This window comes from Scyliorhinus torazame, chromosome 20 (genome assembly GCF_047496885.1).
Source record: "Scyliorhinus torazame isolate Kashiwa2021f chromosome 20, sScyTor2.1, whole genome shotgun sequence".
NCBI classification, from domain to species: domain Eukaryota; kingdom Metazoa; phylum Chordata; class Chondrichthyes; order Carcharhiniformes; family Scyliorhinidae; genus Scyliorhinus; species Scyliorhinus torazame.
In genome coordinates this window covers 76,408,030-76,423,785 of record NC_092726.1, presented here as the reverse complement: position 1 = coordinate 76,423,785, position 15,756 = coordinate 76,408,030, and the positions used below count along the sequence as shown (strand labels likewise).

The window sequence follows — 15,756 nt, the reverse complement described above, 5'->3', positions numbered from 1 at the left end:
CTAGTGTGTGTGTGGGGTGGTTAGTGTGTGTGGGGGGGTTAGTGCGTGTGTGTGGGGGGGGGGATTAGTGTGTGTGGGGCTGTAGTGTGTGTGTGGGGGTGTTAGTGTGTGTGGGGGGGTTAGTGTGTGCGGGGGGTTTGTGTGTGGGGGGTTAGTGTGTGTGTGGGGGGGTTTAATGTGAGTGGGAGGGGTTCGTGTGTGTGTGGGGATTACTGTGTGTGAGGATTGGTCAGTATTTGTGAGGGGGCTAGTGTGTGGGGGGGGGTTAGTGTGTGTGGGAAGGGTTAGTGTGTTGGGGGTTAGTGTGTGCAGGGAATTTATGGTGTGCGGGGGCTTAGTGTGTGGGGGGGGGGGGTTAGTGTGTGTGGGTGGTTAGTGTGTGTGGGGGGTTTGTGTGTGTGGGAGGTTAGAGTGTGTGTGGAAATAGTTTAGTGTGTGTGTGTGGGGGGGGTAGTGTGCGTGGGGGTGGGGGGTTAGTGTATGTGGTGGGGTTAGTGTGTGTGGGGGGGTTAGTGTGTGGGGGGTGTTAGTGTGTGTGGGGGGATTGGTGTGTGTGGAGGGTTAGTGTGTGTGGGGATGAGTGGTGTGTGGAGGGGTTAGTGTGTGTTGAGTGGTGGGGGGTTAGTGTGTGTGGGGGGTTAGCGTGTGTGGAGCGTTAGTGTGTCTGCGGGGGTAAGTGTGTGTGGTGGGTTAGTGTGTGTGGGGTAGTTAGTGTGTCTGGGGTGGTTAGTGTGTGTGGGTGCCAGTGTGTGTTTGGGGTGGGTTAGTATGTATGGGGGGGTTAGTGTGTGTTGGGGGTTAGTGAGTATGTGGGCGTTAGTGTGTGTGGGGGGGGGGTTAGTGTGTGGGGGGGTTATTGTGTGTGGAGGTGCTAGTGTATGTGGGGGGTTTAGTGCGTGTGGGGGCGTTAGTGTGTGGGGGGGGGTTAGTGTGTGCGGGGGGGGGAGTTAGTGTGTGTGGGGTGTTAGTGTGTGTGTGGGGGGGTTAGTGTGTGTCTGGGGGGTTAGTGTGTGTGGGAGGTCGTGTTTGTGTGGGGGGTAAGTGTGTGTGGGGGTGTTAGAGTGTGTGCGGCTCTTAATGTGTGGGGGGGGGGGTTAGTGTGTGGGGGGAGTTAGTGTGTGTGGGGTTTTTTGTGGGGGGGGGGTTAGTGTGTGTGTGGGGTTACTGTGTGTGTGGGTGGTTAGGGTATGTGGGGGGGGTTAGTGTGCGTGGGGGGGAGTTAGTGTGTGTGTGTGGGTTAGTGTGTTTGGGGGGTGTTAGTGTGTGTGGGGGGTTAGTGTGTGTGGCGGGAGGTTAGTATGTGTTGAGGGGTTAGTGTGTATGGGGGGTTTCAACTGTGTGGGAGGAGTTTGTGTGTGTGTGGATTACTGTGTGTGGGGATTGGTCATTATTTGTGGGGGGCTAGTGTATGTAGGGTGGTTAGTTTGTGTGGGGTGTTAGTGTGTGTGGGGGTGGGTTCGTGTGTGTGGGGTGGTTAATGTGTGTGTGGGGGTTAGTGTGTGTGTGGGGGTTAGTGTGTGGGGTGGCCGTTAGTGTGTGGGGGGTGGATTAGTGTGTGGGGGGGGGGTTATGTGCGTGGGAATGGGTTAGGGTGTGCGGAGTGGTTAGATGGTTGTGTGTGATCGGTTAGTGTGCGTGTGGAGCGGGTTAGTGTGTGTGGGGGGGGGGTTAGTGTGTGTAGGGATGGGTGAGTGTGCGTGGGGGTTTAGTGTGTGTGTGGGGAAGTTAGTGTGTGTGGGAGTGTTAGTGTGTGTGAGGTGTTAGTGTGTGTGGGGGCTTAGTGTGTGTGAGGTGTTAGTGTGTGTGTGTGGGGGGGGGGTTAGTGTGTTGGGGGTTAGTGTGTGCAGGGGAGTTAGTGTGTGCCGGGGCTTACTGTGTGTCGGGGGTTAGTGTTTGTGTGGGGGGTTAGTGTTTGTGGGGAGACGGGTTAGTGTGTGTGTGGGGGGGGGAAATAGTGTGCGTGGGGGGGTTAGTGTGTGTGGGGGGGTTAGAGTGTGTGGGGGGGCTAGTGTGTGAGGGGGTTAGTGTGTGTGTGGGGGGTTAGGACATGTGGGGGGTTAGTGTGCGTGGGGGGATTAGTGTGTGTGTGTGGGTTATTGTGATTGGGGGGTGTTAGAGTGTGTGGGGCGTTAGTGTGTATGTAGGGAGGTTAGTATGTGTTGAGGGGTTAGTATCTGTGGGGGGTTTAATGTGTGTGGGAGGAGTTAGTGTGTGTGCTGGGATTACTGTGTGTGGGGATTGGTCAGTATTTGTGGGGGGGCTAGTGTGTGTGGGGTGGTTAGTGTGTGAGGGGGTTAGTGTGTGTGGGGGGGTTTGAGTGTGTGGGGAAGTTAGTGTATGTGGGAAGTTTAGTGTGTGTGAGTTGTTAGTGTGTGTGGGGGGTTAGTGTGTGGGGGGGGTTAGTGTTTGAGTGGGGGGGGGTTAGTGTGTTGGGGGGTTAGTGTGTGAGGGGGTTAGTGTGTGTGTGGTGGGTTAAAGTTTGTGGGGAGATTGGTTAGTGTGTGTGGGGGGGGGGATAGTGTGCGTGGGGGTGTTAGTGTGTGTGGGGGGGTTAGTGTGTGTGTGGGTTAGTGTGTGTGGGGTGGTTAGTGTGTGTGGGGCCAGTGTGTGTGTGGTGGGGGTTAGTATGTGTGGGTGGTTAGAGTGTGTGTGGGGGTAAGTGAGTATGTGGGGGTTAGTGTGTATGGGGGGCTTCGTGTGTGTGAGGGGTGTTAGTGTGTGTGTGGGGGTTTAGTGTGTGTGGGGATGGATCAGTGTATGTGGGGGGTTGGATGTGTGTTTGGGGGGGGGGGGGTTGGTGTGTGTGAGGGGAGTTAGTGAGTGTGGGGGGGATTGGTGTGTGTGTGGGGTTAGTGCGTGTGGGGGGTTACTGTGAGTGTATGGGGGGTTATTGTGTGACGGGGGCATTAGTGTATGTGGGGTGTTAGTGTGTGTGGAGGGGTTCGTGTATGTGTGGGGGGGTTAGTGTGTGTGGGAATGGGTCAGTGTGTGTGGCGGGTTTAGTGTGTGTGTGGGGGTTAGTGTATGTGGGGGGTGAGTGTGTGGGGGGGGGGTTAGTGTGTGTGGGGGCTTAATGTGTGTGGGGGTGTTAGTGTGTGTGGTGGGGGTTAGTGTGTGTGTGTGGGGGGGTTAGTTTGTGTCTGGGGAGTTTAGTGTGTGCGGGGGTGAAGTGTGTGGGGGGGGTTAGTGTGTGGGGAGGGGTTAGTGTGTTCGGGGGGTTTGTGTGTGTGGGGGGGGTGTACGTGGGGGGTAGTCTGTGTGGGGTGGTAGTGTATGTTGGTGGGTTCGTGTGTGTGGGGTATTAGTGTGTGTGGGGGGGTTAGTGTGTGTGGAGGGGTTAGTGTATGTGGGGGGGTTAGTGTGTGTGGGGATGGGTCAGTGTATGTGGGGGGGGTTAGTGTGTGTGTGTGTGGGGGGGGTTAGTGTGTGTGGGGGGAGTCAGTGTGTGTGGGGGGATTGGTGTGTGTGGACGGTTAGTGTGTGTTGGGTGTTACTGTGAGTGTGTGTGAGGTTAGTGTGTGACGGGGGCATTAGTGTATGTGGGGTGTTAGTGTGTGTGGAGGGGTTAATGTGTGTGGGGGTTAGTGTTTGTGTGGGTGGGTTAGTGTGTTGGTGGGTTAGTGTGTGAGGGGGTTAGTGTGTGTGTGGTGGGTTAGAGTTCGTGGGGAGATGGGTTAGTATGTGTGGTGGGGGATAGTGTGCGAGGGGGTGTTTGTGTGTGGGGGGGAGTTAGTGTGTGTGGGGGGTTAGTGTGTGTGGGGTGGTTAGTGTGTGTTGGGTGGTTAGTGTGTGTGGGGCCAGTGTGTGTGTGGGGGGTTAGTATGTGTGGGGGGTGTTAGAGTGTGTGTGGGGGTTAGTGAGTGTGTGGGGTTTAGTGTGTATGGGGGGCTTGGTGTGTGTGGGGGTGTTAATGTGTGTGTGGGGGTTTAGTGTGTGGGGGGATGGGTCAGTGTATGTGGGGGGGTTAGTATGTGTGTGTGGAGAGGGTTAGTGTGTGTGTGGGGAGTTAGTGAGTGTGGGGGGATTGGTGTGAGTCGGGGGTTAGTGTCTGTGGGGGGTTACTGTGAGTGTGTGGAGGGTTAGTGTGTGACGGGGGCATTAGTGTATGTGGGGTGTTAGTGTGTGTGGAGGGGTTCGTGTATGTGGGGGGGTTAGTGTGTGTGCGGATGGGTCAGTGTGTGTGGCGGGTTTCGCGTGTGTGTGGGGGGGTTAGTTTGTGTCTGGGGAGGTTAGTGTGTGTGGGGGGGTTAGAGTGTGTGGGGAAGTTAGGGTATGTGGGAGTGTTAGTGTGTGTGAGGGAGTTAGTGTGTGTGGGGGGGTTAGAGTGTGTGGGGAAGTTAGTGTATGTCGGAGTGTTAGTGTGTGTGAGGTGTTAGTGTGTGTGGAGGCTTAGTGTGTGTGGGGTGAGTGTGTGTGGGGGTTAGTGTGTGTGGGGGCATAATGTGTGTGGGGGTGTTAATGTGTGTGGTGGGGGTTAGTGTGTGTGAGGGGGGTTTGTTTGTGTCTGGGGAGGTTAGTGTGTGTGGGGGGGTTAGTGTGTGTGGGGATGGGTTAGTGTGCGTGGGGGGTTAGTGTGTGTGAGGGGGTTAGTGTGTGTGGGGGGTTAGAGTGTGTGGGGAAGTTAGTGTATGTGGGAGTGTTAGTGTGTGTGAGGTGTTAGTGTGTGTGGGGGCTTAGTGTGTGTGGGGTGTTAGTGTGTGTATGTGTGGGGGGGGTAGTGTGTTGGGTGGTTAGTGTGTGCAGGGGAGTTAGTGTGTGCGGGTCTTAGTGTTTGTCTGGGGTTAGTGTTTGTGTGGGGGGTTAGAGTTCGTGGGGAGATGGGTTAGTGTGTGTGTGGGGGGATAGTGTGCGTGCGGTGTTTAGTGTGTGTGGGGGATTAGAGTGTGTGGTGGGGGTTAGTGTTTGTGGGGGTTAGTGTGTGTGGGGGGGTTACGGCATGTGGGGGGTTAGTGTGCGTGGGGGGGGTTAGTGTGTGTGGGTGGGTTAGTGTGTTTGGGGGTGTTAGTGTGTGTGGGGAGTTAGTGTGTGTGGGGGGAGGTTGGTATGTGTTGAGGGGTTAGTGTTGTGGGGGTTTAATGTGTGTGGGAGGAGTTAATGTGTGTGTGGGCATTACTGAGTGTGGGGAATGGTCAGTATTTGTGGGGGGGCTTGTGTGTGTGGGGTGGTTAGTGCGTGTGGGGGGTTAGTGTGTATGGGGGTGGGTTAGTGTGTGCGGGGGGGTTAGTGTGTGTGGGAATGGGTTAGGGTGTGCGGTGTGGTTTTAGTTCTGGGGGTGTTAGTGTGTGTGTGAGGGGTTAGTGTGCATGTGGGTCGGGTTAGTGTGTGGGGGGGTTAGTGTGTGTGGGGATGGGTGAGTGTGCGTGGGGGGTAAGTGTGTGTGAGGGGGTTAGTGTGTGTGGGGGGGGTTTGTGTGTGTGGGGAAGTTAGTGTATATGGGAGGGTTAGTGTGTGTGAGGTGTTAATGTGTGTGGGGGGTTAGTGTGTGTGGGGGTTAGTGTGTGTGTGGGGGATTAGTGTGTTGCCGGGTTAGTGTGTGAGTGGGTTAGTGTGTGTGTGGTGGGTTAGAGTTTGTGGGGAGATGGGTTAGTGTGTGGGTGGGGTAGTGTGCGTGGGGGTGTTAGTGTGTGTGGGGGGGTTAGTGTGTGTGGGGGGTTAGTGCGTGTGGGGTGGTTAGTGTGTGTGGGGTGGTTAGTGTGTGTGGGGCCAGTGTGTGTGTGGGGGGTTAGTATGTGTGGGGGGGGGTTGAGTGTTTGTGGGGGTTAGTGAGTATGTGGGGGTTAGTGTGTATGGGGGACTTGGTGTGTGTGGTGGTGTTAATGTGTGTGTGGGGGTTTAGAGTGTGTGTGGATGGGTCAGTGTATGTGGGGGGGGGTTAGTGTGTGTGTGTGGGGGGGGGGTGGTGTTAGTGTGTGTGTGGGGAGTTAGTGTGTGTGTGGGGGGGATTGGTGTGAGTGGGGGGTTAGTGTGTGTGGGGGGGTTACTGTGAGTGTGTGGGGGGTTAGTGTGTGATGGGGTCATTAGTGTATGTGGGGTGTTAGTGTGTGTGGAGGGGTTCGTGTATGTGGGGGGTTAGTGTGTGTGCGGATGGGTCAGTATGTGTGGCGGGTTTAGTGTGTGTGTGGGGGGGTTAGTGTGTGTGTGGGGTGAGTGTGTGTGTGGGGGGGTTAGTGTGTGCAGGGGCATAATGTGTGTGGGTCGTGTTAGTGTGTGTGGTGTGGGTTAGTGTGTGTGTGTGGGGGGGCTAGTTTGTGTCTGGGGAGGTTAGTGTGTGTGGGGAAGTTAGTGTATGTGGGAGTGTTAGTGTGTGTGAGGTGTTAGTGTGTGGGGGGGCTTAGTGTGTGTGGGGTGTTAGTGTGTGTGTGGGGGGGGGGTTAGTGTGTTGGGGGGGATAGCGTGTGCAGGGGGGTTAGTGTGTGCGGGTCTTAGTGTGTGTCGGGGGTTAGTGTGTGTGTGGGGGGATAGTGTGCGTGCGGTGGTTAGTGTGTGTGGGGGGATTAGAGTCTGTGGGGGGGTTAGTGTGTGTGGGGGTTAGTGTGTGTGTGGGGCTTACGGCATGTGGGGGGGTTAGTGTGCGTGGGGGGGGGGGTTAGTGTGTGTGGGTGGGTTAGTGTGTTTGGGGGGTGTTAGTTTGTGTGGGGAGTTAGTGTGTGTGGGGGGTGGTTGGTATGTGTTGAGGGTTTAGTGTTGTGTGGGGTTTAATGTGTGTGGGAGGAGTTAGTGTGTGTGTGGGGATTACTGTGTGTGGGGATTGGTCAGTATTTGTGGGGGGGGCTTGTGTGTGTGGGGTGGTTAGTGTGTGTGGGGGGTTAGTGTGTATGGGGGTGGGTTAGTGTGTGTGGGGGGGTTAGTGTGTGTGGGAATGGGTTAGGGTGTGCGGTGTGGTTTTAGTTTTGGGGGTGTTAGTGTGTGTGTGAGGAGTTAGTGTGCGTGTGGGGCGGGTTAGTGTGTGGGGGGGGGGTTAGTGTGTGGGGGATGGGTGAGTGTGCGTGGGGGGTAAGTGTGTGTGAGGGGGTTAGTGTGTGTGTGGGGCGTTTGAGTGTGTGGGGAAGTTAGTGTATATTGGAGGGTTAGTGTGTGTGCGGAGTTAATGTGTGTGGGGGGTTAGTGTGTGTGGGGGGTTAGTGTGTGTGTGGGGGATTAGTGTGTTGGCGGGTTAGTGTGTGAGGGGGTTAGTGTGTGTGTGGTGGGTTAGAGTTTGTGAGGAGATGTGTTAGTGTGTGTGTGAGGGGGGTAGTGAGCGTGGGGGTGTTAGTGTGTGGGGTGGGTTAGTGTGTGTGGGGGGGGGTTAGTGTGTGTGGGGTGGTTAGTGTGTGTGGGGTGGTTAGTGTGTGTGGGGCCAGTTTGTGTGGGGGGGTTAGTATGTGTGGGGGGGTTAGAGTGTGTGTGGGGTTTAGTCAGTATGTGGGGGTTAGTGTGTATGGGGGGCTTGGTGTGTGTGGGGGTGTTAATGTGTGTGTGGGGGTTTAGTGTGTGTGGGGATGGGTCAGTGTATGTGGGGGGGGGTTAGTGTGTGTGTGGAGGGGTGTTAGTGTGTGTGGGGGGAGTTAGTGTGTGTGTGGGGGGGATTGGTGTGAGTGGGGGGTTAGTGTGTGTGGGGGGTTACTGTGAGTGTGTGGGGGGTTAGAGTGTGACGGGGCATTAGTGTATGCGGGGTGTTAGTGTGTGTGGAGGGGTTCGTGTATGTGGGGAGGTTAGTGTGTGTGCGGATGGGTCAGTGTGTGTGGCGGGTTTAGTGTGTGTGTGGGGGGGTTAGTGTGTGTGTGGGGTGAGTGTGTGGGGGGTTTAGTGTGTGTGGGGGCATAATGTGTGTGGGGGTGTTAGTGTGTGTGGTGGGGGTTAGTGTGTGTGTGTGGGGAGGTTAGTTTGTGTCTGGGGAGGTTAGTGTGTGTGGGGGTGTACTGTGTGGGGGGAGGGTTAGTGTGTGGGGGGGGTTAGTGTGTGCGAGGGGTTTGTGTGTGGGGGGTTAGTGTGTGTGTGGGAGCAAGTGTGTGTGGGAGGGCGTTAGTGTTTGTGGGGATGGGTTAGTGATTTGGGAGCGTTAGTGTGTGCGGGGGAGTTAGTGTGTGTGGAGGGGTTAGTGTGTGTGGGGGTTTTAATGTGTGTGGGAGGAGTTAATGTGTGTGTGGGGATTACTGTGTGTGGGGTTTGGTCAGTATTTGTGGGGGGCTAGTGTGTGTGGGGGGGTTAGTGTGTGTGAGGGGTTAGTGTGTGTGGGGTGGGTTAGTGTGTGTGGGGCGGTTAGTGTGTGTGGAGGGGTTAGTGTGTGTGGGGAGGGTTAGTGTGTGGGGTGGCGGTTAGTGTGTGGGGGGGGGGGTTAGTGTGTGTGGGGGGGTTCGTGTGTGTGTGAGGGGTTAGTGTGCGTGTGGAGCGGGTTAGTATGTGGGGGGGTTAGTGTGTGTGGGGATGGGTGAGTGTGCGTGGGAGGTTAGTGTGTGTGAGGGGGTTAGTGTGTTTGGGGGGTAAGAGTGTGTGGGGAAGTTAGTGTATGTGGGAGGGTTTGTGTGTGTGAGGTGTTAGTGTGTGTGGGGGGTTAGTGTGTGTGGGAGGTTAGTGTGTGTGGGGGGGTTAGTGTGTTGGGGGGGTCAGTGTGTGCAGGGGAGTTAGTGTGTGCGGGGGCTTAGTGTGTGTGGGGCGTTAGTGTTTGTGTGGGTGGTTAGTGTGTGAGGGGGATAGTGTGTGCGTGGTGGGTTAGAGTTTGTGGGGAGGTTGGTTAGTGTGTGTGGGGGGAGATAGTGTGCGTGGGGGTTAATGTATGGGGGCGGTTAGTGTGTGTGGGGTGGTTAGTGTGCATGGGGGGCCTGGTGTGTTTGGGGGTGTTAGTGTGTGTGTTGGGGGTTAGTGTGTGTGGGGATGGGTCAGTGTATGTGGGGGGTGTTGGTGTGTGTGGGGGGTTAGTGTGTGTGGGGAGTTAGTGTGTGTAGGGGGATTGGTGTGTGTTGGGGCTTAGTGTGTGTGGGGGGTTACTGTGAGTGTGTGGAGGGTTAGTGTGTGACGGGGGCATTAATGTGTGTGGGGTGTTAGTGTGTGGGGGTTAGTGTGTGTGTGGGGGGGTTAGTGTGCGTGGGGATGGGTTAGTGTGTGTGGGGATAGTTTACACTGTGTGTGGGGGGTTCGTGTGTTTGGGAATGGGTTAGTTCATGTGTGGTGGGTAGTGTGGGGGGGTGGAGTTAGTGTGTGTGGGGATGTGTTAGTGTGTGTGGGAGATTTAGTGTGTGTGGGCGCGGTGTGTGGGGATGGCTTAGTATTGGGGGGGGGTTAGTGTTCGTGTGGCGTTACTGTGAGTGGGGATGGGTTAGTGTGTGTGGAAGAGTTAGTGTGTGGGGATAGGCTGTATGTGGGGGATGGGTTAGTATGTGTGTGGGGGGTTAGTGTGTGTGGGGGCGGATAGTGTGTGTGGGGGTGTTGTGTGTGTGGGGGGCTTAGTGTGCGTGTGTGGGGTGAGTGTGTGGGGATGGATTAGTGTGTGTGGGGATGTGTTAGTGTAAGTTGGGGGATGTTATTGTGTTTGGGGATTGGTCAGTTTTTTAAGGGGGTTAGTGTGTGCGTGTGGGGGGGGGGTGGTTAGTGTGTTTGGGGATGGGTTAGTGTGTGTGGGGGGTTAGTGTGTGTGTGAGGGTTACTGTGTGTGGGGATGGGCTAGTGTGTGCAGGGATGGGCTATTGTGTGTTGGGTGGGTAGTGTGTGTGAGGATGGGTCAGTGATTGTGGGGGTTTAGTGTGTGTGGGGATGGTTAGTGTGTGTGGATGGGTTAGTGTATGTGTGGGGGCGTTAGTGTGTGTGTGGGGGCGTTAGTGTGTGTGAGGGGTCAGTGTGTGTGGGGGTTAGTGTGCGTGTGGCGTTACTGTGTGTGGGGATGGGTTAGCGTGTGTGGGGGGTTAGTGTGTGGGGGGTGGGGGCGAGAGTGTGTGGGGGCGGTTAGTGTGTGTGGGGATGGGTTAGTGTGTGTGGGGGTGGGGTAGTGTGTGTGTGGGGTTTAGTGAATGTGGGGATGTGTTAGTGTGTGTTGAGATGGGTAAGTATGTGTGTGGGGGGGTTAGTGTGTGTGGGTTTCCCTGGTGGTCTAGTGGTTAGGATTCGGCGTTTTCACCGCCGCGGCCCGGGTTCGATTCCCGGTCAGGGAATGATGAATTATTGGGCAGCACGGTAGCACAAGTGGATAGCACTGTGGCTTCACAGCGCCAGGGTCCCAGGTTCGATTCCCTGCTGGGTCATTGTCTGTGCGGAGTCTGCACGTTCTCCCCGTGTGTGCGTGGGTTTCCTCCGGGTGCTCCGGTTTCCTCCCACAGTCCAAAGACGTGCAGGTTAGGTGGATTGGCCATGATAAATTGCCCTTAGTGACCAAAAAGGTTAGGAGGGGTTATTGGGTTATGGGGATAGGGTGGAAGTGAGGACTTAAGTGGGTCGGTGCAGACTCGATGGGCCGAATGGCCTCCTTCTGTTCTATGTTCTATGGGTATGTGTTAGTGTAAGTTGGGGGGGTTATTGTGTTTGGGGATGGGTCAGTTTTTGTGGGCGCGTTAGTGTGTGTGTGGGGGGGTTAGTGTGTGTGGGGATGTGTTAGTGTAAGTTGGGGGTGGGTTATTGTGTTTGGGGATGGGTCAGTTTTTGCGGGGGGTTTAGTGTGCGTGTGGGGGGGGGTTAGTGTGTGTGGGGATGGGTTAGTTTGTGTGGGGAGGGGTTAGTGTGTGTGGGGATGGGTTAGTTTGTGGAGGGGGTTAGTGTTTATGGGGTGGTTACTGTGTGTGGAGGGGGTTAGTGTGTGTGGGGATGGTTAGTCTGTGTGGGAATGGGTTCGTGTGTTTCGGGATGGGTTAGTGTGTGTGGGGGATTTATAGTGTGTGTGTGGGGCTAGTGTCTGTGTGTGGGGTTAGTGTGTGTGGGGATGGGTTAGTGTGTGTGGGGGGTTAGTTTGTGTGAGGTGGTTTGTGTGTGGGGAGGGGGTTAGTATGTGTGGGGATGGGTTAGTGTGTGTGGGAATGGGTTCGCGTGTGGGGATGGTTTAGTGTGTGTGGGGGATGGTTAGTGTGTGTGGGGGGCTAGTGTGTGTGGGGATGGGTTAGTGTGTGTGGGGATGGGTTAGTGTGTGTGTGGGGGGTTAGTGTGTGTAGGGATGGGTTAGTGTGTGTGGGGGGGGGGGTTAGTGTGTGGGTGGGGGATTTAGTGTGCGTGGGGATGGGTTAGTGTTTTTGGGGGGTGTTAGTGTGTGTGGGGATGGGTTAGTGTGTGTGGGGAGGGGTTAGTGTGTGTTGGGGATGGGTTAGTGTGTGTGGAGTGGTTAACGTGTGTGGGGATGGGTTAGTGTGTGAGGGGGTGTTAGTGTGTGTGGGGATGCGTTAGTGTGTGTGGGAGGCCTAGTGCGTGTGTGCGGGGTGTTAGTGTGTGTGGGGATTGTTTATTGTGCGTGGGGATGGGTTACTGTGTGTGTGTAGGTGGTTAGTCTGTGTGGGGATGGGTTAGTGTGTGTGTGGGGCGGGTTAGTGTGTGTGGGGATGGGATAGTGTTTGTGGGGGGTTAGTGTTAGTGGGGATGGGTTAGTGCGTATGGGGGGGTTCGTGTGAGTGGGGATGGGTTAGTGTATGTGGGGGCGATTAGGGTGTGTGGGGATGGGTTAGGGTGTGTGGGCTGGTTAGTGTGAGTGGGGATGGGTTAGTGTTTGTGGGGATGGGTTAGTGTGCGTCGGGGTGTTACTGTGTGTGGGGATGGGTTAGTGTGTGTGGGGGCGGTTAGGGTGTGTGGGGATGGGTTCGTGTGTGTGGGGTGGGGGTTCGTGTGAGTGGGGATGGGTTAGTGTGTGTGGGGATGGGTTAGTGTATGTGTGGGGGGTTAGTGTGAGTGGGGACGGTTTAGTCTGTGTGGGGGTGTTAGTGTGAGTGGGGATGGGTTAGTGTGTGGGAGGGCGGGGTTAGTGTGTGGGAATGGGTTAGTTTATGGGTCGGTGTTGTGTGGGGGGGGTTAGTGTGTGTGGGGATAGGTTAGTGTGTGTGGGAGGTTTAGTGTGTGTTGGCGGGGTGTTAGAGTGTGCGGGGATGGGTCAGTGTGTGTGGGGATTGGTTAGCGTGTGTGGGGGGGTTTAGTGTGAGTGGGGATGGGTTAGTGTGTGGGGATGGGTTAGTGAGCGTGTGGAGGGTGCTTAGTGTGTGTGGATGAGTTAGTGTGTGTGTAGGAGGTGTTAGTGTGTGTGGGCATGGGTTAGTTTGTGTGAGGATGGGTTAGTGTGTGTGGGGATGGGTTAGTGTGTGTGTGGGGGTGTGGGTTATGGTGTGTGGGGATGGGTTACTGTGTGTGGGGATGGGTTAGTGTGTGGGGGGATGGATTAGCGTGTGTGGGGGGTGTTAGTGTGAGTGGGGATGGGTTATTGTGTGTGGGTGTTAGTGTGAGTGGGGATGGTTTGGTTTGTGGGTATGGGTTAGTGTGTGTGGGGGGGGTAGTGTGTGGGGGGGTTAGTGTGTGTGGGGATGGGTTAGTGTGTGTGGGGATAGTTTACACTGTGTGTGGGGGGTTAGTGTGTTTGGGAATGGGTTAGTTCATGTGTGGGGGGTAGTGTGGGGCGGGGGTGGAGTTAGTGTGTGTGGGGATGGGTTAGTGTGTGTGGGAGGTTTAGTGTGTGTGGGCGCGGTGTTAGTGTGTGTGGGAATGGGTTAGTGTGTGTGGGGATGGGTTAGTGTGTGTGGTGGGGGCTATTGTGAGTGGGGATGGGTTAGTGTGTGGGGAAGAGCTAGTGTGTGTGTGGGGTGTGGTTAGTGTGTGTGGGGATGGGTTACTGTGTGTGCGGGGGTGTTAGTGTGTGTGGGGACGGGTTAGTGTGTGTGGGGTGGGTTACTGTGTTTGTATTCGAGTTCTTAGTCTGTGTGGGGCGGATGGTGTGTGTGCGGGGGGCGCGTGGTTAGTATCTGTGTGCTGCGGGGGTCACTGTGTGTTTTGGGGGGTTAGTGTGTGTGTGTTTGGGGGGGGTTAGTGTATGTGTGCGGGTGTTAGTGTGTGTGTGGCGGGTTTGTGTGTGTGGGGTGGCGGATTAATGTTTGTGTGGGGGAGGGGTCTGTGTGTGTGTGTGGGGGGCAGTGTGTGTGTGGGGGTGGGTGGGCGTTAGTGTGTGTGTGTGTGGGTGGGTTAGTGTGTGTGTGTGTGTGTGTGTGTGTGTGGAGGGGGGTTAGTGTGTGTGTGTGGGGTTAGCATGTGTGAGGGGTTAGTGTGTGTGTGGGGTGTTAGTGTGTGGGTGGGTGGTTTGTGAATGTGTGGGTGTCTTAGTGTGTGTCAGGGGGTTAGTTTGTGTGGATATTCGTGTGTATGTTTTGGGGTGGTTAGTGCCTGTGGGGCGTCAGTGTTTGGGGGTTGGGTTAGTGTGCGTGTGTGAGTGGGGTTAGTGTGCATGTGAGGGGGTTAGTATGCGTGTGTGCGGGGGGTGGTTAGTGTGTGTGTGAGGGCGTGTGTGTGAGGGGTTGGGTGTGTGTGTGAGGGGATTAATGTGTGTGTGAGAGGGATTAGTGTGTGCGTGTGGCTAGGTTAGTGTCTGTGGTGCGCCAGTGTGTGTGGGATTGTTTAGTTTGTGGGGGGTTAGTACGTCTGGGTGGGGTAAGTCTTTGTGGGGGTGGGGTTAGCGTGTGTGAGTGTGCGTGGGGGGTTAGTGTGTGTGTGTGGGGGGGCTAGTGTGTGTGAGGCGTGTTAGCGTGTGTGTGGGGGGTTAGCGTGTGTGAGGGGGGTTAGTGTGTGGTCTGGGGTGGCTAGTGTGTGTGTGTTGTGGGGTCTGAGTGTGTGTGAGGGTGGTTAGTGTGTGTGCGGGGATTAGTGTGTGTGGGGAGGGGACAGGGTGTGTGTGTGGGTGATTAGTGTGTGTGCGGGGGTTAGTGCGTGTGGGGAGGGGTCAGCGTGTGTGGGGGGGGTCAATGTGTGTGTGTGGGTGTGAGGGGGGTTAGTGTGTGTTGGTGGGGGGGTAAGTGTGTGTGTGGGTGGTTAGTGTGTGTGGGGTTGTCAGTGTGTGTGGGGGGTAGTGTGTGTCGGGCGGTTAGTGTGTGTGTGGGGCGGCTGGTTAGTATGTGTGTGTTGGGGGTGTCAGTGTGTGTATTGGGGGGTTAGTGTGTGTGCTTGGGGGGGCTAGGGTGTTTGTGGGCGTGTTAGTGTATGTGTGCGGGTGTTAGTTCGTCTGGGTGTGGGTCAGTGTGTGGGGGAGTCAGTGTGTGTGGTTTTAGTGTGTGCGTGGGTGTGTTAGTGTGTGTGGGGGGGTCAGTATGTGTGGGGAGGGGTCAGTGTGTGTGTGTGGTGGGGTCAGTGTGTGTGTGTGGGTGGGAGGGGTTAGTGTGTGTGTGGGTGGGTTAATGTGTGTGTTGTGGGGGTTAGCGTGTGTGGGAGAGTTAGTGTGTGTTAGGGGGTTAGAGTGTGTGGGGTATTAGTGTCTGTGAGGAGTGGTAGCGTGTGTGTGAGGGGGGTTAGTGTATGTGTTTTGGGGAGGTTAGTGTCTGCGATGCGTCAGTGTGTGTGTCGGTGGGTTAGTGTGCGTGTGTGAGGGGGTTTAGTGTGCGTGTGAGGGGGGATTAGTGTGCGTGTGTGGGGGGGGGGTTTAGTGTGTGTGTGAGAGGGGGTAGTTAGTGTGTGTGAGGGGGTTAGTGTGTGTGGGGAGGTTACTGTGTGTGTAAGGGGTGTGTGTGTGTGTATGTGTGTGTGAGGGGGTTAGTGAATGTGTGAGGGTGTTAGTGTGTGTGTGAGGGGGATTAGTGTGTGCGCGTGTGTAGGTTAGTGTCTGTGGGGCGTCAGTGTGTGTGGGGTTAGTTAGTGTGTGGGGGGTTAGTATGTCTGGATGGGGTAAGTGTTTGTGGGAGAGGGGTTAGCGTGTGTGAGTGTCTGTGGGGGGTTAGTGTGTGTGTGTGTGGGGGGGGTTAGTGTGTGTGTGCGGGGTGTTAGTGTGTGGGGGGGGTTAGTGTGTGTGGGGGGTTAGTGTTTGTGTCTGGGGTGGTTAGTGTGTGTGGGGTTTAGTGTGTGTATGGGAGGGTTAGTGTATTTGTGGGGGGTTAGCGTCTGTATGGGGTTCGTGTGTGTGTGAGGATGTTAGTGTGTAGGTGGGAGGGGTAATGCGTGTGTGTGGGGGTGAGTGTGTGTGTGAGGGTCGTTAGTGTGTGTGCGGGGGTTAGTGTGTGTTTGAGCGGGTATTGTGTGTGTTGGTGGGGTGTTAGTGTGTGTGTGGGAGGGTTAGTGTGTGTGTGGGGTTTAGTGAGTATAAGGGACGGTTAGTGTGTTTGTGGGGGCTTCGTGTTTGTATAGTGTTAGTGTGTGTGAGGATGTTAGTGTGTAGGTGGGAGGGGGAATGCGTGTGGGTGGGGGGGTTTGTGTGTGTGTGTGTGAGTGTTCGTGCGTGTGTGCGGCGTTAGTGTGTGTGGGGGTTGGTGTGTGTGTGGGGGCTTTAGTGTGTGTGTGGGATGGGGGTTAATGAATGTGTGTGGGGAGTTTGTGTGTGGGTGGGGGTTAGTGTGTGTAGGGGGATAGTGTTTGTAGTGGGGTCAGTGTGTGTGAGGGATTTGTTTGTGTGCGGGTGGATTAATGTGTGATGGGGTTAGTGTGGATGTGTGGGGGGGGGGGGTTAGTGCGTCTGTGGGGCGGAGGTTAATGTGTGGGTCGGTGGGTGTTAGTGTGTGTGGGGTTTGTGTGTGTGTGTGGGGGGGGGTTAGTGTGTGTGTTTGTGTGGGGAGGTTGGGGTTAAAGTGGGTGTGAGGGCTGAGAGTGCGTGTGCGGGGGTGGGGTTGGTTAGTGTGTGTGTGGAAATGCGTTTAA

General features: G+C 55.8%; 1 non-coding gene across 1 annotated transcript; it reads left to right on the top strand.

Moving 5' to 3' along the window:
• The first annotated feature begins 10,049 nt into the window (after nt 1-10,049).
• Nucleotides 10,050-10,121, top strand: trnae-uuc (transfer RNA glutamic acid (anticodon UUC)). The gene has a single exon. It is a non-coding gene; the product is annotated as a tRNA-Glu (tRNA).
• Nucleotides 10,122-15,756: the final 5,635 nt, after the last annotated feature.